The following is a 25,841-nucleotide window of genomic DNA, read 5'->3' on the forward strand; positions in this document are numbered from 1 at the left end:
TTCAAGCATTGCTTTGTGTCTCAATTTGAGAGAGAGGTAGGGAAGAAATTTATTACTACTATAAGAATTCATAAAATCTTCCAGACTTCATGGAAGAAGCTTGGAGGGAGTGGAGGTAGGAAAAAGAAAGATAAAAGTCCCTAGTTCTTAGATTTCCTTTTCTAACTTTTCCAGGTGTAAAAATTTCTATAAAATTTTCTTCTTGGCAGTTTCTGGAACATAGAAGGTACTTAACAAATGTTTACTGACAAATTGATTGATTTATCAAAATAAATGTATCAATTTATCACAACTGAAGGAGCTGTGCCCTCAAAAAATGACAAATAAAAATTTGGATAAAAATTCTTTTATTTCCTTTTTTTTATTTAGAATATTTTTCCATGGTTACATGATTCATGACCCTCCCCTTTTCTCCCCCATCTCAGAGCTGACGAGCAGTTCCACTGAGTTATACATGTATCATTGTTCAAAACCTATTTCCATGTTATTCATATTTGCAGTAAAGTGATTTTTAACATCAAAACCCCAAAATCATATCCCTATTGAACTATGTGATCAAACGTATGCTTTTCTTCTGCATTTCTGTTCCCACAGTTCTTTCTCTGGATGTAGATAGCATTCTTTCTCATAAGTTCTTCTGGATTGTCCTGGGTCATTGCATTGCTACTAGAAGAGAAGTCCGTTACATTTGATTGTGCCAAAGTATATCTGTATCTGTGTATAAGGTTCTCCTGATTCTGCTCCTTTCACTCTGCATCAATTCTTGAAGGTCTTTCCAATTCACATGGAATTCCTCCAGTTCATTATTCCCTTTAGCACAATAATATTTAGATAAAAAAATTCTTCAAGGAAATGGAAATTAAAATTCTTAAGTGCTAACTGAATTGACAGAATTCTCCAACTGAAAAAAAATGTAGCCAGTGATATTTATTAAGAATCCGATTTTATGTTGAACACTTTATTTGGCACATAAGTGGCAGTGGGGAAGAGTAAAGCAGAGAAGGAAACAGTAGAATAAAAAAATAGAAACTAGAAGGGGGAGGAATCCTGTGTTTAAGAACTTCATAATCTGGTTGGGAAGATAGAGCTTATTTGTGAAACTGAAAAATATGATGAAAAAAAAAACCCAGCTCAACCTAAAATTTCCCATTAGTGAAGTAAAAACTAAATATTGTTTTATGCTTATTTGGAATGAACTTGGGGATGGAGAAGGAAAGATATCCTGCCTCCTTATCTTCAGATTTAAGACCTTCATTCTGTGCTGGGAGGAGATTTGAAATAGTTGAGTTCTAAGGTCTTCCTCTTTGCTCAACTCCACCTCTTCTATGAAGTCTTTCCTCATTTTTCCAGATTCTTGAGTTTGCCCTGCAGCACCTCTCAAAGTCATTTAATTTTTAAATATATATTTTGCTTATGCTTATAAGTGTAGATATTCTCCCCCTACAATAATGCAAGATCCTAAGTACTATTCTTTGGAAGAACACAAACTGAAGGCAAAGCTTAAATACTTTGGCCATATAATGAAAAGTTAGGACTCATTGGAAAGGACTCTGATGTTGGGAAAGATTTAGGGCAAAAGGAAAAGGGTATGGCAGAGGATGGGAAGGTTAGATAATGTCAAGGAAGCAACGAACATAAGCTTGGCCTGACTTCTGGAGATAGTGAAGGATAGAAGGGTCTGCTATATTTGGTTCATGGGGTTCATTGAAGTGCAGGACACAACCCAGGAATTATAATAAAAATAACAGCTACCATTTATATAATATCTTTAGGTATACAAAGTGCTTTATCTATATTATCTAGTTCTACTCTCACAAAAATCCTGTGAGGTAGGTACTATTATCAACCCTGTTTTTTTTTTTAAAACCCTTAACTTCTGTGTATTAGCTCCTTGGTGGAAGGGTGGTAAGGGTAGGCAATGGGGGTCAAGTGACTTGCCCAGGGTCACACAGCTGGGAAGTGTCTGAGGCCAGATTCGATTCAACCCTATTTTACAGATAAGGAAACTGAAGCCTAAAGAAGTTAACAGACTTGACCAAGGTGGGCAGCTGGGTAGCTCAGTGGATTGAGAGTCAGTCCTAGAGTTCTATATGTCCTAGATTCAAATATGGCCTCAGACACTTCCTAGCTGTGTGACCCTGGACAAGTCACTTAACCTCCCCCTTGCCTAGCTCATATAACTCTTCTGCCTTCAAACCAATACAAAGTATTGATTCTAGGATGGAAGATAAAAGGTTTTAAAAAAAGAAAGAGATGACCAAAATCACACAGCATATGTCTCCATATGTCTCCATATGACTCTAAGTCCAACATTCTAATGACTATACAATCTATTGGGCTAGTAAGTCTTTAATAAATGAATATAATTTATAGGTAGCAGTTTGGAGTGGCATTTGGAGGATGAGTTATTCAAAAATTGAATTGCAGGATCTGAATTCAAAGGAATTTCAATTGTATCCCACAGCTAAATGTATGCTGGGCTTGTTTACCATAGGAGCCCAAACTCATTGTAAATATTTATTGCTCTAAGTTGCTAACTGTTTTTCCCTGCCTGAGCTTATTACTTTAAAATGTCATCCTGTGTCCTCATGCCTAAGGCAAGTTAGGACTAACCTCCCCCTGTCCAGAGAATGTGACTTGGCTTTATCTACCTTCATGGAGCTGTTTCCATGACTTCTTCCCTCTCCTTGTCCCCTGAGATACAAACAACGATTCCTAAAGCCAAAGTAACCTAATTTAACGAATTCGAGATTTGTTGACAAATATATATATACACATATTATGCATAATATGATATATACATCTATGTATGTCTATATATACACATACACATATGTATATGTGTTTATATATTCCATCAGTGTTGCCCAAAGGAAATGGTGTGCATGTGTATGTGCCCTGAGCAAGTAAAGTATGTATTTATACAAAGAAGTGTGTATTTGTATTTATGCATGGATTTTAATGTACTTCCATTATTTAATTATTTATTTGTGTATATTATTTGTGTGTGTATATATGTATTATTTATGTATGTTATGTATATATGTATTTTATGTGTGTGTAAATATATATTCCCTGGGAGCAGAGCAAAGTATATGTATTGCTCTGCTCCCAGGGAAAAATCTCTTTTCAAAATATGTTTCATATATTTAAATGTATAATATAATCTTACAATACTATAAGATCCTTGAGGACAAGAATTTCATTTCTGTCTTTGTATCCCTAGTATCTAGGAATAATAATAACAGCTAGCATTTATATAGCGACCTTAGGAGTGTGTGTATACACATAAATATCTACATATTCATATTTCATACACAAATATATACATCTAGAAATAGATTATATATTAATACCTCATACACATTTGTGTGTATATATGTACATATATACATACACAATCTACATGAGGGGCCATAATTTGTGTGGTTTAAACTAAAACTTGCATATGTATTAATTTTTGCATCCAAATGGAAATATATAGACAAGCTTCTAATCTCAAGAATGACTACTCTGAAAGTTAACAGTTAATTTTCCACACTGTAGTGTTGCTTCTGAAAATACTATATAGAGCAGGGTTTATTTAAACATTTAGTTATGTTATAATATCAATTATGATAAATATATACATATATATATTTATATATATATACACAAAACTACATAGGCATACATGTTTAACTTCAGCAGGATGGCACTTCTTCCTGACTCCCCACATTTGATTTTCTTCTTCACTTGTGTAATGTGTTTTGCCCTGAATCTTCATTTTTCACTCTCTTCCAATATCATCCTCTGGGGAATAAAACTTAATTACTCTGTATAGAACCATCCTTGAAAACTTAATGTTTATTAGCCCCTGAACTGTACTTTTTCCAATTCTTGCTAAAACTGGCATTTTCAAACCATTCAGGGTCTCTGGAGGAGAAAAGGTCTTCAAAGTAATAGAAATAGGTAGAAGGAAAGCTAATTAAAAACTACTGTTCTTAACCATGCTTAGAGTTGTGATCAATTTTAAAACTTTTCACTCCCCAAAGTAAAATAGACCACCAAATCTAAAGATCTGGTTAGTAAAAGAATCCATACATGGGAAAATATCACAATATAGAATTTGTTCTCTATGAGGAAGCTACCAGAAAAAACAAGCCAACCTTGCAATGTGATTTAGAGAAGCTTAATGAAGAAATGAAGGTCTCTCTTTATTTGCGATCTTGAATCTGATGACTTCTTTGATAACTTAAGTAACTCAGTAGCAAAAATGAATTGGATATTATATTTATTGCAAAGTAATAAAAATTATTAAAAGGGTACTCAATGTCTTTATCTCCCAAAGATATTATTATTGTCGATACCATAGTGGATAACATATGAATGACTTAAAACTGTCACTTTGATATCAATGCAAAAATTTTGATACAGCCCTGATGACTGCAGGAACATACATGAATTAAGGATCTATCTATGAGTTAATATCTCATACATAAGTGAATGTTAATAACCTTGGACAGTTAACCTAAGATCTAGGCAAAAGAAGCATTGATCCAGGATGAAACAAAATGTCCTGCCAAAAGCAATTTCTTGTTATAACCAATCTAGGAAATATGAGGAGTTAATGTCCTATGCACAAGATAATGTTTCTTGTATACATTCCTAAAAGAAAGAGTTGGCAAGCTCTTGCATAATCCAGGCACCTGTTACTATCTTAAGAATCTTTTTGAAGTGGTCACCTGCCCACTTGCATTATGTATTGTATTATTTTGTCACATAACCCTGTACTTTATAACTCCGTAACATAAAGGCTTTGCTTTTTTTGCTAAACAGCAGTTACCCTGACCATCAGCTCTGCTCCAGCCTTTTATCTCTCCTATAGTTGGTGCTTCCGTGTTGAGCTGTCCCTCTTCAGCTATTTTTTTTTTGCTTTCAGTGCTCCTTGCTTATGCCAGCTTGTAGCAAGTGGGGCCTGAACAGGGACCTGAAGAAAAGAATGAAATCAGACAACTAGCAGCCCAGCTCTCATTGGGGTCATGACCATGAGTAGCTGGGAATGTGATATGGGACAAGGGGTCTCTTCACATAAATATCATCTTCATTTATTATAATACACATTAAAGCAACAAGGGACAAAGGTATCAGAATTTAAACTAGAAGAGCTATTGGAGGTAGTTATAACATATAATCCCCAATTTCCTGATGAGGGAACCAAAGATCCTGGAATATGGGACCAGATAGGAGACAATTTGAAGAAATGCATAAACAGGGAGAGTGTGTATCACCATCATTAATGCACAATTGAGGAATAATTAGGCATGTGTTAGAACCACTCTGCAGCAGTCAAAGAAATGAACCAATTTCCCTACTGGACAACTCCCTGCCTCAAAATCCCTTCATACTTGCTCTTCCTTTTGCTCCTCATCCTGAAATTCCTCCTGTGTTTCCTCTGCAAACACCACTACTCCTGACACCTATCCAAAGGGAATGCCAAGAGAGGAGCAGGCAGAGGCTTTTGCTTTCCCTTTGGTAATTTGTGATGACCCTCAGAATCCTCAGCAACAAGTGGTGCAACATCAGGCCTTTGACCACAAGATGCTTAAGGCAATATAAGACTGTTGTACAGAATAGAGCTACAATGATTTTTACAATGTCTTTGCTAGAAGCACTAGGAAGGCAATTTCTGCCTCCTTATGACTGGCAGACCTTGATTAGCTGGTGGGGATTACTTATTATAGAAAACTTTGTTTGGAGATTTTTATATAGAGTAGTCTAAAGCCAATTGCCAAGCTAATATTGATATTACTTATGAATAACTCATTGGTTCGGGAGCTTATGCTGAATTGGTATATCAGAGAGCATTCACTGAACAAGCATTTAGTCAAGTTAATCTCATGGCTAGGTGAGCTTGGCAGCCCCTTCCAGAAAAAGGAAATCCAGCAAGTTCTTTACAGATGTCTTCTTACAGGGACTGACAGAACCATTCTCACAATTTGTGGATGAATTATCAAGGTCTGTCTATCACCAGGTTGCTCACAATGTAACAGCTGACATACTCATTAGAGTATATAACAATACCAATGATGATTATAAGAAAGCTATGGCATCTATCAAGACTTCAGGTAGTATCACAGAGTCCAGCTGAGCTTGTCAAAATGTTGGGATGATCAATTTTACACAGACGATGGCCACTGAGAATAATAAGTCTCAAGACAATTGCTTCTCATGTGGAAGACCCAGTCATTTTCAGAGAAATTGTCCACAGAATGCACAATTTCAAAGTTTTATCCCATAACCTTCCACAGTTTGTCCCAGGTGCAGAAAGGGAAGGCATTGGGCAAACCAGTGTCATTCAAAATTCAAACCAAATGGGCCTGTGATAAATAACATAGAATGGTGTCTGAGAAATGCCATCCCAGGTATGCCTTAGGCCCTATAAAAATATGGGGCCACAATTCCCTGATCTTCCAGGAAAGTCACAGTCACAAAGTATCTGATTTAATATATACCCCTCAAAATGGTGCAGGACTTGATCTGACTGAAAACAGCACCCTTGTATTATCATTTGAAGGAGGAATACAAACTATTTTTACTGGAATATTATGGTACTTTGTCCAATAATATGGTAGGTTTTATACTGGGACATAGCTGTCATATGTTTCAGGGATTAGAGCTTCTCCCTGGAGTGACTGAGGTAGATTATACAGGGGAGAAAAGAATATTAGGCAAATCTCAAAAACTTTTTTCTATACAGAAAGGAATGAGAATAGCTCAATTGATGCTCCTACCTCACAAGAATTTAGGAAAAATTATGACCAAGGATAAAGGGGATAGAGTTTCTGCACTTCAGGGCTTTTTTGGTATCAGTAAATTATCTGTGAGCATGCTACGTTGTCTTTATATGTAGGCCATAACATTTTTTCAGGTCTTTTACATACAAGAGCAGAGGTGTCGATAATAGCACTCTGGCAATGGCCCTCATTTTGGCCCACATTTAGCCCTATTAATCAATTAGAAGGTATTGGAAAACCTGAAACTATTCGACAAGCAGCTAGGGATCTTAACTGGTCAAGTGATGAAGACCACAAGGAAACCTTTAGACCCCTCTCTTATTATGGGGAAGAGATGTCCTATTTGAAATGAAGATGATATTATCTACCTCCTTGACCATGCAGAAGGATTGTTCTTAGGGCCTCTGTCTGCTTTTCTATGCAATTTTCTGATCCTATTAATTGGTTAACTTCTAAGCCCATTTGGGTTGAAGGGTGATCCCTTACATGGGAGAAGCTTTAGCATATTAATAAACAGGTTCAGGAACAGTTAAAGCTAGGACATATAGAGGAGTCAACTAGCCCATGGAATATTCCTATATTTACTATTTCAAAAAAAAGTCAGGAAAATGGAGGTTAATACACGATTTAAGGAAGGTAAATGACCAAATAGCAGACATGGGAGACTTACAACCATGACCTCCTGCTGCAATACCAACTGATCAGTATTTAAATAGTTATCGATTTAAAGGATTATCTTTTTTTTTTACCATTCCCTTATCTCCTGCTGATTGCCCTTGCCTTGTGTTTTCTATTCCATCCATTAATTTCAAAGAACTCATGAAGAGGTATCAAGGAAAGTATTTCCTGTGTTCAAAGGAATAATAAACTGGAAGAATTCCATGTGAACTGGACAGAACTCCAAGAATCGATGCAGAGCAAAAGGAGCAGAACCAGAACATTGTACACAGAGACCTATACACTGTGGTCTCCCTTTTCATCTTTGATACTGTCAATTTGGTTATCTTCTTTCCTTTTTTTATTAGATTGACCAGTACTTTGTCTATTTTATCTGTTTTTTCAAAATACCTGCTTCTAGTCTTATTTATTAATTCAATAGTTCTTTTACTTTCGATTTTATTAATTTCTCCCTTGATTTTTAGTATTTCTAATTTAGTTTTCATCTGGGGATTTTTAATTTGCTCACTTTCTAGTTTTTTAAGTTCCATGCCTAATTCATTAACCTCTGCCCTCCCTAATTTGTTAATATATGCTCTCAAGGATATAAATTTCCCGCTGAGTACTGCCTTGGCTGCATCCCACAGAATTTGGTAGGATGTCTCATCATTGTCATTCTCTTCATTGAAATAGTTGATTGTTTCTATGATTTCTTCTTTGACTAGCTGGTTTTGGAGAATCATATTGTTTAATTTCCAATTAGTTTTTGATTTGCCTTTCCAGGTGCCCTTACTAATTATTATTTTTATTGCATTATGATCTGAGAAGGTTGCATTTATTATATCTGCTCTTTTCCATTTGTTTGCAATGATTCTATGCCCTATTACATGGTCAATCTTTGTGAATGTACCATGTGTAGCTGAAAAGAAGGTGTATTCCTTTTTGTCCCTATTTATTTTTCTCCACATATCAATTAAATCTAATTTTTCTAGGACTTCATTTGCCTCTCTTACCTCTTTCTTATTTATTTTTTGGTTTGATTTATCTAGATCTGAAAGAGGAATATTTAGATCTCCCACTATTATGGTTTTACTATCTATTTCCTTCTTGAGCTCTGCCAGTTTCTCCTTTAGGAATTTGGATGGATATATATTGAGCAGTGTTATTTCCTCATTGTTTATACTGCCTTTAATCAGGATGTAATGACCTTCCCTGTGTTTTTTTAATCATATCTATTTTTACTTTGGCTTTGTCAGAGATCATAATAGCCACTCCTGCCTTCTTTTTCTCATTTGTCGCCCAAAAGATTTTGCTCAAGCCCTTTACCTTAAACCTGTGTACGTCCACCTGCCTCATATGTATTTCTTGTGACAAAATATGGCAGGATTTTGGTTTCTAATCCACTCTGCTATTTGCTTCTGTTTTATGGGCAAGTTCATCCCATTCACATTCAGAGTTAAAATTATCACTTGTGTAATTGCCAACATTTTGGTATCCTTTCCTAGTTCTACCCCTTCTTCTTATACTATTTCCTTTTGAACCAGTGGTTTGCTTTAAGCCAGTAACCCTTGTCCCCTCCCTTGATTAACTTCCCTTTCTTACCCCTCCCTTATTATTCCCCTATTTTTATTTTTAAGGCCTAATAAATTCCCTCTCCTTCTTCCCCTCTCCCTTTTTTGACCTCCCTACTCCCCTGCTCCCCTTGATTTAACCCTTCTGACTTTCTCAGTAAGTTTAGATAGAGTTTTATATCCCAATGGATATAGCCACTCTTCCCTCTCAGGGTTAATTACACTGAGGATAAGGTTTAAATATTACCTCTTAATGCTCTCTTCCTCTCCTTCTTATAATAGTATTCATCCCTTCCCCTTCCCATGCCCTCTTTGTGTGTAATAGAATATCCTATTTTTCTTATTCTTTCAAGTTTCTCTTGGTGTCCTCTACTATTCACCCCCCTCTTTCCCACCCACCCCCTTATCATCTTAGACCATTTAGTATTCCAACCTCTCCCTATGAATAATTCTTCCAATTACTATAATAGTGAATGCTATAATAGTGAATAGAGTTCACTACAGAGAATTATACATGTAGTTATAGACACTTGCTCTCATGCCATTTGGGTTACAGCCCAATCAGGTGAGACCACCTCTCAGGTCATCTCACATTTATTAGAGGTCTTCTCACACCTCAGGATTCCTAAACAATTAAAAATAAATAATAGTAGCGCATATACTAATCATTGATTTTCACAATTTTGCAGATTATGGAGTGTTATTCATAAAACTGGTATTACCTATAATTCACCTGGTCAGGTGATTGTAGAAAGAGCCAACAGAAACCTTAAAACACAAATAGAAAAACAAAATGGGAATACCATACTATATATGAAGGAAAGATATATGAAGGAAAGAAACCAATCAACTCTAATAAATTTTTTAAATTGATTCTTTTAACATTAAATCATTTCACCATCCCTAAAGGAATGATAATTACACCAATGCAAAAACATTTTGGAAAAAATAATAAGGAAGATACCGAACAAAAACCTTTAGTATACTGGAAGTTAACAGGAGATAAACACTAGTATGGATCTAATAAAATAGTAACATGGGGTAGGGGTTTTGTTGTATCTCCACAGGTAATAGACATGTCTAGATACCCCATCATTAAGTCATGTTGAGGAAGACCAGATCAGGAGACAGATACAACAGATGACTCTTGGGAATGATGAAGTGCTGAAGCTAAGAATCACCATCCTGAGGACCCAATCTTCAAGACAAATGAGTTGGGGACAAGTCAAAAGAACAATCCAAATGGCTTAGCAGCCCATAGAAACAGTTCATTTCCCTAACACCCTGTGTGACCACTGATCTTACAAATAGCCCCTTCTGTGTCCCTCGAGCAACTCAAATGTGGATTTTGAGGTATAGACTACCCAAGCATACTATATCAGTCTTTATGTTCTCTATGAGGAATGGGCAGAAGGTAAGTACACAGTCTTTGGCTAGTGGAGAACCATGTTCTCAACAAGAGACATTTGAAAAGGAAATACCATGGTCTGACTGTTCTGTATCCAGTCCTTTTCTGGGGTGCATGTCTGACAGTTTTGATTGCACATTATAGGACTGGGGACCTGAGACACACTTGAAAGGTCTTACTACTCTACATTCATTAAATTTCACCTATGAGTATGAAAGTACGTATCTATATTCAGAAACTGGAATTCTAGAACTAAAGGATGTTAGCAATGTCTAACCTCTATTTAGCTACTGAAGGAGGCTTAATTCAACACACACAATGGAAAATATTGGCTACAAGTCAACCTGTATGAATCTTCCAGACCAGAGTTAGCCATCATTTCATTATGTGAAAACTGCTGTTTTCACCCCATATGTAATGATGATTGGCACTACTATTACTATAACTAGAAACATTAAGGGTTTATATGAAATTCAATGTATAAACTGTTATCTTCATCACTGTATTGATTCTATTCATCCAGATATATCTATTATCATTATGTATCAACCACTTTGGGTTTGGCTTCCTGTAAACCTTACTGAACCATGTGCTTCTTTCTTCTCCTTCCATTAGTATCCTCCAAAAAACTCTCAACATATCTTATACCATACAAGACAATTTGTATTAACTCTTATTTAGAGCTTTAGTTACCCTTTAGTTACCTTTATTTTTCCCTTTAAACCTTTAGTTACCCTTATTACCTCCTTTAAACTGCAACCATTGCATTATCCACATTGATACAAAATCATGTGTTTATACAGAAGATTGTTTCTAATACCATTCACCTTTGGTGCACTTGGCAAAAGTTAAATTGGGCTTTTCAGGATGAATTAGACGTCCTAAAGGATGCAGTTGTTTGGCTTGGGAAAGAAGTTGAGGCCCTACACACTAGGATTACTTATCCATGTCATTTTAACCAGTCAGGATATTGTTTCACTCCTTTAAGATATGATAACAACTCTTACGAATGGTAGTAGATAGTACAACATATTCAAAGTGCCTGGGACACCACAGTAGTACCTTAGATACTATTCAACTACAAAAAGAAGTCAATAATTTAGACAAGCTAGAGTATGAAGGAAATGCAATCAATATAGCTCAAGAATAGAAAGCAACCCTATCTTCCCTGGATCCCCAAAGTTGGTTCAGTCTTCATAACATGAATAGTTTACTCATAATTATTATCATTGTGATTGTTTTGATGTTTTTATTTGTAGTCAGCAGAAGAGGATGTCTAACCTGTGCCAATATTAAACAAATGTAACCAAAGTTTGCCTTCTGTCAGATCCAATCTACCAAAAAGAAAAAAGGGAGAAAGATACCATAGTGGATAACATATACAAGAGTGACCTAAAACTGTCACCCTGAAATCAGTACAAAAGTATTGATCCAGCCATGGCAACTTCAGGATTATACATGAGCTAAAGATCTATCTATGGGTTAATATCTCATCCACAAGAGAATGTCAATAACCCTGGACAGCCAACCTAAGATCCAGGCAAAAGAAGCATTGATCCAGGATGAAACAAGATGTCCTGCCAAAACAATTTCTTGTTATGACCAATCTAGGATATATCAGGAGTTTTTATCCTATGCACAAGTTAATGTTTCTTGCATACATTCCTAAAAGAAAGAGTTGGCAAGCTGTTGCATAATCCAGGCACCTGTTACTATCTTAAGAATCTTTTTGAAGTGGTCACCTGCCCACCTGCATTATGTATTGTAATATTTTGTCACATAACCCTGTACTCTAACTCCATAATTAAAAGGCTTTTCTTTTTTGTTAAGCAGCAGTTGCCCTGAACATCAGCTCTGCTCTAGATTGTTCTCTCCTATAGCTGGTGCTCTCATGTTAAGCTGTCCCTCTTCAGCTACCCTGCTTCAGTGTTCTGTTCCTATGCCCGGCATAGCAGTTATAGCATGAAGTAATGAATTTTGTTATCATATCTATCCCTGGACAATGTGGGAAACAGTAAGACCATGTTTCTCATTTTAAAAAAAAGTCTGTCCTCTAATGCTTGAGCACTTTTCTAGTCTTATTGCCTCTAGTTATATAGAACTTAAACAACTGAGAGTTCTCCTTTGAAGATATGCTTCAAAGTGCCCTAGGTTTCACCCGGGCCACTTTGGATAGAGCACTGGGTTTGGAATCAGGGAGCCTCATCTTCATGTGTTCAAATTTGGTCTCAGCTACCAATAAGCTATGTGATCCTAAGCAAGTCATTTAATCCTACTTGCCTCTGCTAGAGAAGGAAATGACAAATTGCTCCAGAATCTCTGCTATGAAAACCCAATATGGAGTCATGAAGAGAAGTCAGACATGACTGAAAAGCAACTGAACAACAACATAATCATCACCAAACCCCTTCTATTATATGCATCCTATACGCAAGATATTGTGTGATATAGAAACACTATAAAGTAATACATATCCTACCCTCAAAGAGCATATGATATAGCTGGGCAAAAGGCAACAATATGAGGAAGGAGATGATAAGAACACAATAAATTATCAAGACAAGCAAATTTCAGAGAGGCATTTTTTACATTATTAAAAATCTTTATTTAGATTTGGTCAGGGCAGGTAAGATATACTGGAGTCATAGAGCAATCTTCTTTAACCGGATATAATAGTTCACAAAAACAGAGTAACTATGCACATAAATTCATAAATATTCAGTCAGCTAAAGAGAAAATTCTCAGATGTATGGTGAAAAAATTTATAACTGAAACTACTATAGGACTCCATCAACAATCCTACTTTTAATGATAAAACTATTGTATTGGGCAAACTTGGTGATTACAAACCTGCAACTACTATGACAAGTCCGAATGTTATACAAGGATAAGAATAGTATGGGTAAGAATGCCATTACACAGCAAAGATTCTAAATATATCTGGATTTGCATCGACATCATTGTGTTATACTGTGTGCAAATTATTTCCATTTTCAACTTCCTGTTAACTCTTAGAAAAATAACTTGAGCCTACACAAACCTTCTTTTAGCAACATTCAATATAATTTAACTTGGATGCTGTAGTCCATCTCTCTCCAAAGGGGAAAAGAATATGGTCACGAATTCCCCTATGTTCCCACCTTTCATTGTTAGGGCTTTCTACTTCCATCTAGCAACAAATCAATTAATAGGCATTTGTTATTTGTGCTAGGTACTAAGGATAAAACAAAAATGAGATAGACCCTGCCCTTGAGGAGATTACATTCTAATGGCCATCATCAATTTTATTATTCCAAAGATCTGTATTTTATCAGCATAGGTTCTCCCTTACCAACATAAATTCAATCTCTCTATACCTAAGAAGACAAATGTTTGAGTTTCTCTGACTAAAAAATGTAAACCATCCCATGACTGTCCATTTTTGTGGTGATGGACCTTTTTTCTGATTCCTAATGAAAATCTTTTTGTCTTAACAAGACCTATCAGAATTTGAGTTCCAGGAACATATCTCTAAAAGCACCTAAGGGTACCTATCATGCTGGGATTTCAGCCACAGAAGATTTCCACTTTGAGGAAAACAAAAGTAGCTTCTCCTCAGGAATAACAATAGGGAACCATAACAAACTGAGCATATATACACACATCAGCAGTGTTGAGTATAATTTTTGGGAAATGACTCCTTTAGGAAGAAATAAAGTATGTAAATATACCTCAACATCACTAACATGGTTGAAGAGACAATTCTTGAAATGATAGTTCCTAAACCTGTGAGAAGAAAACAATGGCTTTGCATACCAGGAGGAAGAACTGAGTAGCTAATGTTTTCAAAATAACACTTCCAAATATCCCCTTAATAGCTGAGTATTGCAAGTGAAGTTGTTGGCAGCTTGGTCCAACATGAGATTATCACATTAACTCCCATTACATGGTGATTGTTTCCATGGTTACCTTTTTTGAGCTGGAAAAGTACAGCTGTTCCTATCCATCCCTCAGGAGAGTCACAGGAACAGAAGGTAACCAAACAGTCATGCCTGTCTCTATCTAAAAATTTCATGAATTAGTAGCAAGAGTGAAAAGTATTTTAAGGATATTCTAGTACACTATCATTTGGATTCATCTTTTTTGCAAGTGATAAATGATTATATTGATACCATCAAGTTTGATATACTTACATCCTTACAGTTATCTCTACACACACACACACACACACACACACACACACACACACACATTCTATTTCTTCTATAAGATAAGAATTTTCTGCATCAGGCTTTTGAGATTTAAACTGTTAACTAGCTGACAACAGCTTCTGTTTTATGGACAACTTCAGAGGATGGACATTTCCTTTCCGTGACATGTTCTCCTACCCTGAGACAGAAGTGACAGAAAGAATCAGCCCTGTATGGAATGGAGCTGACAGCCCTGGTGTAATGTCCATCAAAAGGCATGTAAATGGCAGTAACTTGAAAATTTGAGGACAATTAGACTCTTTGAAGTGTGTATTGGGTTCAATTTATATTCTCTGTGATCGTGAAGGCAGGAGGATCTAAGCTATAAGCTTTAATGATGGTACCAAAATGATTTGGGCATTGCGCTGTCATGTAGTTTATGTTGAGACCCAAACCTCTTAATTTAGCCATTTTGGGATCTGAATGGCAAGTCAATATTTTGCCACAAATCAAGATTCATTTTCATTTTTTTAAGCTATTGGTCTCATCTGGGTTTGTAGCATTGGACTTAATAGTGAAATCTACAATTAGTTAATTGAGCCCCAAAAGCATATTTTATAGACTTAAGTGTTAAGAAAATCTTTGAATGTTTCTTCCTCTTAAATGAGGGCACTGATGAATTGAATATAGTATAATAATCCAAACTCCAAGATGTCACTCAAGGCTACTTAAAGAAAGATACTCTATGCCCAGATGCTGAAGATCACCACCAGAAGGGATAGAATAGAGTTGCTGTCAATTACCACTCTTTAACTGGGCATATTTTGGGTACTTACTCAAGGCATGACAGCTGTTGAGGCTGTAACTACTCCAAAGAATTATTTTTAGGGAAAAGGGAGAAAGTCTTAGAAATTAGAAAGATGATCTCTTTGGGTGTGCTCAGCCTAATCTAGAAACCAACACACACTAAATGCTTTTTATCATTAAGGAGAGAACACTTCTAGCTATTTATGATACTGTCAAAATAATAATAATAAATAATAATAATATCTGGGGGCAGCAAGGTTACTCAGTGGATTGAAAGCCAGGTCCAAAGATGGGAAGTCCTGGGTTTAAATCTGGCCTCAGATATTTCCTAGATGTATGACCCTGGATAAGTCACTTAATCCCTATTGCCCAGTCCTTACCTCTCTTCTGCCTTGGAACCAATACACACTATTGATTCTAAACTGAAGGTAAGGGATTAAAAAATAATAATTATCATTTAAATAGCACTTTAAAATCTTTATTTTATTTTTAAACCTTATTTTGTCTAAGTAACAACTCTAAGATAGAGGGGCAAGGGTGAGGTAAAAGGGTGTTAATTGACATGCCCAGGGTAAGAAAGCTAGAAAGTGCCAGAGGCCAAATTTGAACCCAGATCCTCCCAACTCTAGGTCAGGTGCTCTGTCCATTGAGCTACCTAGCTTCCCTGACTTTAAAGTTTTAAATCACTTTAAAAATTATCTCATTTGATCCTCACAGGATTCTGAGATAGATGTCATTAGATTATAACCTTCTCCATTGGATGGTAAGCCTCTTCAGGGAAAGAATTGTCTTCTGCCTCTTTTGTATTCCCACTGCTTAGCACAGTGACCGGCACATAGTAGGCACCTAATAAATATTTGTTTATTGGTTGTGCTCATTATCCCCATTTTGCAGATGAGGAAAACCAAGGCACAGAGAGCTTAGGCAAACTTACCCAAGGTCACAGAAATACTAAGTATTTCAGGCAGGATTTGAAATCAGGTTTTCTTAACTCCAAGCTCAAGACTCTCTCCACTGTTCAATGTAGATGCCTCAAGATACTATTATCTCATGTAATGAAAAAACTATAAGGTACAGGATATTCCAGATGAGAAAGGCACTGAGGCACAGAAGATCAACAACCAGTGTTGGCCTTAGTTCAAGTACCATGTCTGAAACACATTGGCTGATTGATCCTGATCAAATCATTTAACATTTTAGTGTCCATAGGAGCTCTCTAAGACTTTAAAAAGTTGCCCATTGGCATTTATCAAGATAGTTTCCTTAATAGGATTTCTTGCATCAAAGAAATCATAGGTCCAGAGTTCCTTCCCCTTTACCTCCCAATATCTATGTATTACATATTTTCCACAAATGAATATTAGTTACTTACTATGTAGGCTTATACCACAAGTCATCAAGTCAACAAGCATATATATTAAATGCCTATTATGTCAGGCACTATGCTAAGCAGGAGAAGAAGAAAATCATCTTCCAGTCTACCTAGTGTACAAATTACCTTCTGTGGACTATGCTGGCATCTTCATTTGGAGAATGAGAAGGGAACAAGCATTTATTAAACATCTACTATGTTCCAGACACCAAGATAAGAATATTACTAATATTATTGTCTAATATTTTATAGAACATTTTCTTTGACTTTCTGATCTCCTTTGACAAAAATGTCATAAAATTAATATTGACAGCCAGTTGCCTCCAAAAGAAACTAGCTGACAATAACTGAAAATATGTATAACCTGGTGCAAAGCTTCATCTACAATAACTGGTCTGACCTTTCTAGGTGAGTAGTGTTTTCCCTGTATTTTTCCCCTGAAATGTTTGGCCTTCTATAGATTTACAAATTTGCTGCTGTCTGCCAATTAATTAGATCATGTTTATTTTGGGGAGTATGGACCTTCAGGACAAATGTACTTGAATACTGTGTTTAGAAAAGGACAGAGAGAGTGCCAGTGGTTTTTGTTCTGTCCCCAATTTTAACATGGTTGATCAAAGTAATCACTGGGTAACTAACTCATTCATTTCTCCATGTTTCCTTAGTAGTTAATTATTGATCATCTGTGTCAAATGTTGATTTTCACGTCAGATAATATTTGCAAATGCCTTATAGGGTTATTGTGAGGATCAAATAAGATTATCTGTGAAATGCTTTGCAAACTTTATTTTTTTCATTTTTTTCATTTTTATTTTTATTTTAAAAATATTTTTTCATGTTTACATATTTTATTTTATTTTCTTCCCCTCTTCTCTTCCCCCTCCCAAATCTAATAAGCACTTTCATTGGGTTATACAAATGTTATTACTTATACCTAATTCCATATTATTCATTTTTGCAAAAGAGCAACCTTTTAAAACCTAAATCCCCAATCATATATCCATGTGAACAAATGAAGTCATTTGTTTTTCTTCTTCTTCTACTCACATGGTTCTTTCTCTTGATGTGGACAGCAATCTTTCTCATAAGTCTCTTGGAATTGTCTTGCAGTAGCAGAGTCCATTATATTGAATTGTTCCACCATGTTTCACTTTCTGTGTATAATGTTTCTTGTTCTGCTCATTTCACTTTGCATCAGTTCCTGGAGGTTCTTCCAGTTCATATAGAAATCCTTCAGTTTATCATTCTTTACAGCACAGTAGTATTCAATCACCATCACATACCACAATTTGTTCAGTCATTCCCCAGTCGAAGGACACCGCCTCATTTTCCAATTTTTTTGCCAGCACAAAGAGGGTGGCTATGAATATTTTTCATTATTATCTCTTTAGGGTACAAACCTAGTAGTGGTATTTAGCTGGACAAAAGGGTATGCATTCTTTTAAAGCCCTTTGGGCATAGTTCCAAACTGCCTTACAGAATGATTTATTTGCCACATTCTCTCCATTTATTGTTTTCCTTTACTGTCATATTGGCCAATCTTTTGCAAACTTTTAAGTGCCATTTAAAAGTTTATTGTCATAGTTATCATTTATTACAATATCTTAAATAGCTATAAGTATTCTCTTCTTAATAATGCAATTCACTACATTGTATGATGATCAACTATGAAAACTTGGTTACTCTCAGCAATGCAATGATCTGGGACAATTTTGAAAAACTTATGCTGGGGAATGTTATCTACCTCCAGATGAAAAACTGGTGAGTCAGATGGACAAAAATCAAAGCATACTATTTTTCATGTCAGTGTATTTATGGTTTTATTATGGGGTTTTGGTTTTGCATGAGTGTGCTCTTACAACAATGACCAATGTGGAAATTTTAAAAATGCAATGTACTTAATATGCATTGGTTTCAAGAATACACTGTATTTTTTGTGTACACAGTACACTGGCTGAACATACCCTTAGAGGTCAGTTTTCTTTTTTCTAAGACATTCTCCTTTCAAAAAAGTCATCTTCTTCAGTAAAGAACTGAGATCCTTGTTTGAAAAGGCAGGGAATGAAAGAAAGGTTGCAGGGTTTACAACTATATGACATATCTCTCAGTATGGACAAAAACCAAACCCACATACATGTATTTTAGGCATTGACTGAAAAATTTGCCCATTTTCTCCCAATTTCAAAGAACAAAAAGTAGACTTTTTTTTATTCCTTCATTTTTACTTAATGTTCATTTGGATAAAAATAAGCTTAAGAGATTCATACCATACAATTTAGAGTGATTTGTGCTTGTTGGACCAAACCTATGATTTTGTCAGTTTAGGGAATTCAGTTTAGGATCAGTTTAGAGATGTGGGAGTATACTTTTCCCAAGATCACACAGCTACTACTCTGACTTCAAATCAGACATGGGACTTGAATCTACTGGCTGGTTCTTTATCCACTATACTAGTATAATCTCTTATTTAGACCTCTTCAGTGAAAGTTATTTGTTTTGGACTTAATTCGTATTTCCTAGCATTTGATTTCTAGTAAAGTCAACCCTCCTATAATCTTCCCATTATGTTTTATTTTACTTCCTTTTAGTAGTGAAGCAAAAGAAAATGGCTTATTTTTACTTGAATTTTCAGAATGGGTAAAAACTCATTAGGTTCTAAAAAAGAGAGAAAAAAAACTGGTATAGTAGAAAGCCCACTGGAATAAGAGTGAGGCGATGTGATCTTAGGCACCTAATTTTATTTTATCGGGCCTTCTTTCTTCTTTGTATAGTGAGGATTATGGTATCATACATCTAGGGCTGGGAGAGACTGCAGAGATCATCTCTGGCCAACATATTAAAAGTGTTCAAAGGGTTAAGTGACTTGCTCAAGATTCTATAGCTAGTATCTGAAGCCAGATTTGAACTCAGGAAGATGAGTCTTTCTGACACCAGGGCTGGTGCTCTATCCATCGTGCCTCCTAGGTGCCAAAACGGAGGCACTGGGCATTCAATTCAATAAATATTTATTAAGTACTTACTATATTCAAATCCCAGAGCTAGGAAGATGAGTAAGGGCATCATAATCTGTCCCTAGACAACTTTTACTTCTTAGTGTACCTGGAGTATAGGAAGGAGGATAACCTTTGATTTCATTCTTGCAGAGGATTCTTAGTGTGGAATCTCCCTCTAATGATCTAGGAAGGTGTTTTTTTTTAAACCCTTACCTTACATATTAGAATCAATAATGAGTATTAGTTCTAAGGCAGAAGAGTGGTAAAGGCTAGGCAACGGGGGTTAAGTGACTTACCCAGGGTCACACAGCTAGGAAGTGTCTGAGGCCAGATTTGAACCCAGGATGTCCTGTCTCTGGGCCTGACGCTCAATCCACTGAGCCACCCAACTTATCCCCACTGATCTAGGAAGTTTGTCTGTCACTTGTAATCTTAGAGAGTTTCCAGAGTCTGAGAGCAAACTGATTTATTCCTAGTCACAAAGTTTAAGTAAGTGCCAGAGGCAGAACTTAAATAAGCAGGTTTTCTGACCCCAAAGCTAATCTCCTATCCAACAGACCAAACTGCCTTTTATATTCTATAATATGACTTTGAATTAGAGTCTGGCTTGAGAATGTAGTAAGTAAATTAAATTGGAAAGATGAACAAGAAAATAAGTGGATTAGATTAGTTGTTGTATAAGGTCCCTTTAAGCTCTCAAATTCTGTCTTTCTTGGGTTATTCTGTGAAAAATATTAAATCCACACCACTTAGACATCCCTTTTCAGCTTAATAGAGACAGAATTTGGGGAGAAAAGGAGAGAATTAAGATGTAATCTTTTCATATTCTTCCATGAGGCTAGAATTTTCTTTCATTTATAGACTAAGGAAAGCAAAAAGGTTCCAGAGAACCTTTTGTTAGCATCTCTAAGGTAGAAACAACTAACATGCAAAGCTGTCTTGTGGGACAGAGTAGAAGATGGTAGCCAGTGGTTGGAATTCTGATAGATGTAGGATCCTTGTCTTAAGGCATTCTATGTAGATGATTTCTACTTTTGTGTTTAGGAAAGAAATCCAACCAAAGACAAAACTCACAATAAAATTTCTGAAATCCATGGGACCCTCTGATGAGTATGAAGTAGGTTTCAAAAGTGACTTTTTAAAGAAAGAAAGAAAAACCTTTACCTTCCATCTTAGAATCAATATTGAATATCAGTTCCAAGAAGAAGACCAGTAAGAACTAGACAATTAGGACTAAGATTCCATGGTCACACATAGGAAGTGTCTGAGATAAGGATCTCCCATCTCTAGGGCTGGCTATCTGTCTGTCAAGCCACCTATCTGTTGATAAATCACATTTTAACTATTTTTTTCCTTTATTTTGAAAGAGGACTAATGGTATTATGAGTTGACATCTTGCTCTTGAATTGGATTTAATCAAGGCAGAATTATAGTCATTTCATGAATCACATTTTAAATAATATGTGAATAGATGTATAAAAATCTGTATACATATAGAATGTTAGAACTGGAAGGGACTTTAGGTCCCATCTTATTTATCCTCTATCTTCATGAAATAAATTAGGCTTAGAGTGAATAATATGACAATAATACTTATATAGTTTATATGGTATTTATATAATATCTTAAAGTTTGCAAAGCAATTAACAGCTATTATCTCATTTTAGCCTCACAAGAATGCTGGGAGATAGGTACTATTATTATCCTCATTTTTAAAATGAGGAAATTCAGGCAGAAACACTTGCTCAGGTGTCATAGAAATAGTAAGTATAGGAGGTCACATTTGAACTCAAGTTCCTGATTGTGCATTCAGCACTCTATTGACTCTGCTGCTTCCTAGGCAGATTAAATGACTTGCTCAAGTTCACACAATTATTAGTATTCATTCAATAAATGTTAATTCAGTAAATGTTTATTAACTGCTTACTATGTGTCAATATCCTGAATACAAGGGATACAAAAAGAGAAAAAAGAGAGTCCCTGACCTCAAGGGGTTTACATTCTAAAGGAAGCAGGTTAAAGAAAACTGGTCTTTTATCTCAAAGCCCAGTGATCTTTCTATTATTCTATACTACTTCTCAAACTCTACCAAACAAATATTTTTGTTTGGGGGTAGGAACGTTACTTTTCCAATCTTTTTTCTCTCCTTTTTCTTCATCCTATTTAGATACATATTTTCTTTATAACAAATCTCTGTCAAGTATTCAAAAAGCCAGTATTATTAGAAGCAACTTTGATGTGAGGGGAGAGGCTTTATCAAATGAGTTTTGTAAATCTGAAGAAAAGATTCTTTGATTTTAATCTGTGGTGTCAAGAGTTTTCACTGTCAATCTGTGGATGGTATTTGTTGAAGTCTGCTGCAGAAAGCTGCCCATTTGCAGCTCGTTGCCTCCAGTGTCTTTGGGGAGAAGAAAGGGAGAGTTATGTTGACATACAGGAAATGTCATTTGTGAATACACTATATTTACCAGGCTCATCTAGAAATCAAATGGTGTTTGAATTTTAGCAGGCAATATGTCTCTATCTACAGAGGAGCAAATACTTATCGCATGTCCTGAAATTCCTTAATGCAGTATTTCCTAAAAAGTTTTGGCCATGGAATTTGTGGAGATTGAAATATGAAAGTAGAGCCCCTAGGTAGTGTCCTGAGAGAGCTATGGAACTCCCACTGAGTAAAGGGAAGGGGGGTTGGTAGAAAAATAAAGGACATTGGGATTGCTTTCTACTGGAAAAAATACTAATATAATAAGCATTTTGGATTTATCAACAATTTTACACTTAATATTTTAGAAGGAAAATGTTAAAAACATCAAAATATTCTCTGAGAACCCCTATACTCATCTCATAGAACACTTACATTTTATAGAGTTACAAATGGAGGAATGCTGTTGAGAAGGGGTCAGGTTATTCATCAGAAGGATACAACAAATGGAGTGGTGTTCTAGGGCCTAATTGACCCCAAAATGATTACCACTACAATCTTTGAGAATGGGATAAGTGGTGTAATTCAAGGATCATCAGGAAGCCTCTTCTGTCTCTGAAATGTCTCTTATGAAATTTTGTCATTACAAATCCATTTCTTCAGGTCTACGAAGAAACCAAACTTAAAAAATGTGATTATATTTTGGAGGACTGACCTATTCAAAGAGTCATCAGTTGATCTATTTTCATCCTGATACCTATCTAAGAAAATTTGCTCTGAGAAATATGTATATGTGTGTGTGCACATATGTGCATGCACATTGAGTGGTAAAATGTTTTTGGATCACAGAGGTACCATCTAGAAAACCCTAGATGGAGTGAGGTAGAAATAGCTATAAAGCTACATAAAGACATTGGGTGCTTGAGGACTCAGGGTATGAAAGTGGTAAAAAGAGAAAGAGAAATGAACCAAGTAAAGTGAGAAGAAATAAGAAAGAAAATAATTTTGCTTGGGTAGTGCCTCATGCTAGTAGAAATGTTGGCAATGATTTGTCAGGCTATTAATGTAATATCCTATCAGAAAACTCTTGGATAATAGGTTCCATATATTTCCTTATTATCCTATACATAGAAAATATTCAGATATTTGTTGAATGAATGAACAAGCAAATGATGCTAATGTTCCTTTGATGTGAGAAATGCCTTGGCTTCTTTGTAGATTCTTCTGGTTTTATAGACCTCACCCCAAAGCCTGATGGGTGATCTCAAAAGCTATTCTTTAGGCACAGTGGGGTCATTAACATCATACTTGAAGCAATTCAAGGTTTGTGGAAACTTCCACATGTTACACTGCCATATTCTCTGAATAGCGTGAGTCGACTACCTTTTCCCCATTATGACAGATTGTAGTGAGACTTAAGTGAAGGCTGCTCTTCACACAAGTGTTTTTATGAAGCTCAATATTGAAGTAGTAGCCTTCAGGAATTGTTTGTGGTTCTCTCTTTATAACAGGGTAATATTTAATTTAACAAGCCATTTCAGCCAGTTATAATAAAAAATTTAGCTCTCTTTATTATTTTAAAAATTGTTTATGTGATTGCATTTTGTTTGTCTTTAACATTTTTAATTGGTTTTCCTATTTTGAGGCCACAATACTGTCTTCCTGGAAATTATGCATTCAAGGCCAGCATTATGGGGAAAAGAATAATAGTTGTATTCTTAGGCTCTTGTGCTTAAGACCATGAGATAATTTCCAAAGTTCTTTACTTTAAAATTTGCATGAATGTCTAAGTAGAGACAATTCCCTTAAACTTAAAAAAAATCCAACATGCTAATTTTTGTCCTTTAACAATATTTATAGTTTCATATTTTATTCACCTACTTTAGGAAAAATAAATCATTTACAAAATATATTGCAAAGCTTCTTTGAGCCATAAGGCAACTTTCATACTTACAACAGACTTTTCCTGATAATCCTAGTTGCTAGTGTAGTGTTCTCACAAACTCTCCAAGCTAGTTTGCATTCCTTTTTTTACAAAAATATTTTGCATTTATTTATTTGTGTATATGTTGTTCCTCCATGTCCCTCTAGCAGAAATTAAGTTCCTTATACTAACACACTGCTAGGTAAGAAAATGGGATGTGAAATTGTGCATACATTTTGACCCAGAAATACCCTATGAGGAGGTCTATATCTCAAAGAGATTAAAGACAGAGGAAAAGAACCTACTAGTACAAAAATAATTATAGTAGCTCTTTTTGTGGTGGCAAAGAACTGACTGAAAGGATTTCATCAATTGGAGAATGACTGAACAAGTTGTGTGGTATACACTTGGAATATTATTGTGCCATAAGAAAAGACAAACAAGATGCTCAAAAAAAAAACTTGGAAAAACTCATATGAAGGGATGCAAAGTGAAGTAAGAGGAACCAGGAGAATGTTGTACACAGTCACAATAATAATGTATGATGATCATCTGTGAATGACTTCACTACTATCAACAAGGCAAGGATCTAGGAAAACTCCAAGAGTCTCAAGACAATAAAAGGATCTTCATCACCATAGAAGGAACAGATGGAGTCCAAATGCAAATTGAAACGTATAATTTTTTACTTCATTTCCTCTATGAATTGTTGTCTAGTGTAACAAATAGGTGTCTTGTTTTACAACATGATGAACATGAAAATATGTATTATATGATAATACATGTACAACCTGTATCATATTACTTGCCTTCATGGGAATGGGGGAGGAAGAAAAAGTGGATTGTAAAATATAAAAAAATGAATATTGAAAAATTGTATTGACATGTAGTCTGGAAAAAATAAGCTTTATTAAAATGAAAAATAAGAGAAAATGAATTAAAATTAATTAAACTCCTTGAGATCAGAGATTGTTTCCTTTCTTTCTTTCTTTCTTTCTTTCTTTCTTTCTTTCTTTCTTTCTTTCTTTCTTTCTTTCTTTCTTTCTTTCTTTCTTTCATCTCCATTACCTAGCAAATTAATAATTGTTGAATGGAATCAAATGCATAGTTCAAAATGATAACCTCTCATTTTTAAATAATACCCCATCAGCTCATTACAATTCCAAAAGCCATTGACACTGTATACAAATAAACAAAAGATCTGAATAGATGCTTTAAGTGCAATTTTTTCCATAAAGTTGCTTTCCTATAACTTGAAGAAGTAGCCATGGATAGCCTGTCAATCAGACAAACTTTTATTAAACATCTACAATGTATGAGACACTGTGCCAATGTGTGATTGACATTAGATTTCATAATGGTCATTAGTATATATGAATTTCTCAAACTTTACTACCATGACATTTGGTTCATTTTTAGGTAGAACATTCCTATAATCATCCCCAAGCCTCTTGGAACACGCATTATCACCCTTCCACTCTTGATTCCTTCCCATTTTCTTACCTGTGCCTTTGGCTGGCATGAGAAGACTGTCTAAGCCTTTGGCACAAGAAGACTGCTACATCAAAGCTTTGGGAAATAGGAACTCTTTTCTCTTGCTGGATTCCTCCAGGTCTCATTCTGTTCCTGGACTTTGAAGCCTGTCACATCAAACCATTATTTCACAAATCATGAATGACACCTCCAGGATACATAAACCATACAGAAATAAGATGACAGCTTCTGCTGAGGAAAGTATGTGA

The sequence above is a fragment of the Gracilinanus agilis genome, chromosome 3 (genome assembly GCF_016433145.1).
Source record: "Gracilinanus agilis isolate LMUSP501 chromosome 3, AgileGrace, whole genome shotgun sequence".
NCBI lineage: Eukaryota > Metazoa > Chordata > Mammalia > Didelphimorphia > Didelphidae > Gracilinanus > Gracilinanus agilis.